Source organism: Malurus melanocephalus, unplaced genomic scaffold (genome assembly GCF_030028575.1).
Source record: "Malurus melanocephalus ecotype Western Australia unplaced genomic scaffold, MMel_1.1 scaffold_59, whole genome shotgun sequence".
Classification (NCBI taxonomy): Eukaryota; Metazoa; Chordata; class Aves; order Passeriformes; family Maluridae; genus Malurus; species Malurus melanocephalus.
In genome coordinates this window covers 202,308-204,252 of record NW_026623291.1, presented here as the reverse complement: position 1 = coordinate 204,252, position 1,945 = coordinate 202,308, and positions in this window count along the sequence as shown.

The window sequence follows — 1,945 nt, the reverse complement described above, 5'->3', positions numbered from 1 at the left end:
AGCCTCCTCCAGGGGTGCCCTGCTGCCCCCTGAGACCTCACACAGGTCTGCTGGCTGCTCCAAGGGTCATTCATTGTGGGAAATTAGAGGGTTTTATTTCTGTTACCAGCACTACTACTGTCCCCTGGTTCCTAACTGGGAAATGAACTCATGGCCATTAATTAGGATTCCCTAATAAACACAAGCCTGGAGTTATTAATTGAACTGTCCCCCTGTGGCAAGTCTGGGTTGGCATTTTGGCTGCTCCCAAGCCACTCCCAGGATGCTTGGCTGAGCTGTAGACAGTGGGAGGGCACCGGCTCCGGAGCAGAAAGCAGAGCAGGGCGATGTCTCCAGCCTTAAACATCAAACCCTCGGGCTTTTCAGCATTTGTCAGCGGGGCCTGAACTCCCCTGCCAGTGAGTTCAGAGCAAYGTGCCATCCTCATGCCTCCTCTGCCACGGGCTGGGCTGCCAGAGCAGAGCCCTGGACCTCCAGGCATGGCTTGGGTGATGCAGGGAGCTGGGGCTCCAAAACCCAGAGCGGCTGGGACAAGTGAYAGCAGCCTTTGGGAAGCAGCTGCAAGCTGCCACGACCTTGTTATCAGCCTGATGGTGGCTGATTGAGCAAAACCAGAGTGGAGAATTGGGGTGGTAATGAGAGAGATCTGCTCTCCTCCCTGCTGGGCTATGCCCGCCCCGCTCCRTGCCCTTCCAGGCTCTGGCAAGCGTGGAGCTGAAGTCGGGATTGTTGCTCAGGTGAGTGAGAACCTGCTTCTTAAAGGCAAAATAGAGGGGGAAAGGCTGGAGGGAGGGATGGGGCATCARTCTCAGCTGCATGATTTGGGGATTTTGGTGGTCTGCTTATATGACAGACACCCAGCACCTCCTGTGTGTCTGCCAGCACGCACCTGATATCCAGCAACGGCTCTCACCAGGCCTGAATGACACAGGGACCCTGTGCACAGCCACCAGGATCCATCCCTTGGGCCAGGACAGCAGCAGCAGCCCTCCAAAACACACCCTGCAGGCAAGGGGCAGGGGATAGGGTACAAGAGAAGAGTCAGGGAGAGCTGCAGGACATCCTGCATTCTTAAACTCCAGCTTTCCCTTTTCTCTGGGCTCACAAATTCTCCTTCCACATCTCATTATAAGGTCTGGGGAGTGGGAACATGGAGAAGTGGCTCTGTCTAGTGAAGGTCTTGAGGTGCTTGGGTTTGTCTTTCCTAAGAACCAATCCTCACATCCCCCGTTACAGGGAACAGGAGAAAAACTTGCCTAGGGCAGACTGAGGAAGTGCTGGGACAAAACTGCTGAGCACCTGCTTCCCTTCCCCAAACTTGGATTTCTAATTCTCACACTTGCCTAAGATGGTGATAATGCTTCAGGGGCTGAATTTGGGTTTGCAAGGCTTGAACTCAGCAGGCTCAGACTGCAGCTTTTCCTGCATTATGTACCCAGGACAATGCAACACAATGGGCATCCAACCACCCCACCCCAGCAGCTTCCCCAGGTGGCCCCAGCTCCACTCAGGACGGGGTGACATGGCACCACCACCACCACCACCACCACCACCAGCACCACCACAGCAAATCCCTTTCCAGCTCTTCTGGGCAGCTCACTTCTCTTCACAGCCTGCCAGGCACTGGGTGCAGCATTAAATAGAGGGGTGAGTGCCCTGCTCCTGCCTGGTCATGGCATTGTCCCACAGCAGCAGCAGGGACAATCCTGTCAGTCCCTTCAAATCCCAGGAGGAAGATGCCAGCTCTGCCTGGGCAGACCTCAATCAGTAGGATGAGGCATGAACCTTCCCTCCCAGGCTAGGAGCAAGGAGCTGGATCATCCCACCGGCTTGGTGCCTCTCCCCTGCTCCCCAGGGACAGCCCAGCAACCCTGCCCTTCACTCCTTGTCTCGGTGCACAGCATATTCTCACCTTGAGGAGAGTGGAAATGGCAGCTGGAATGTG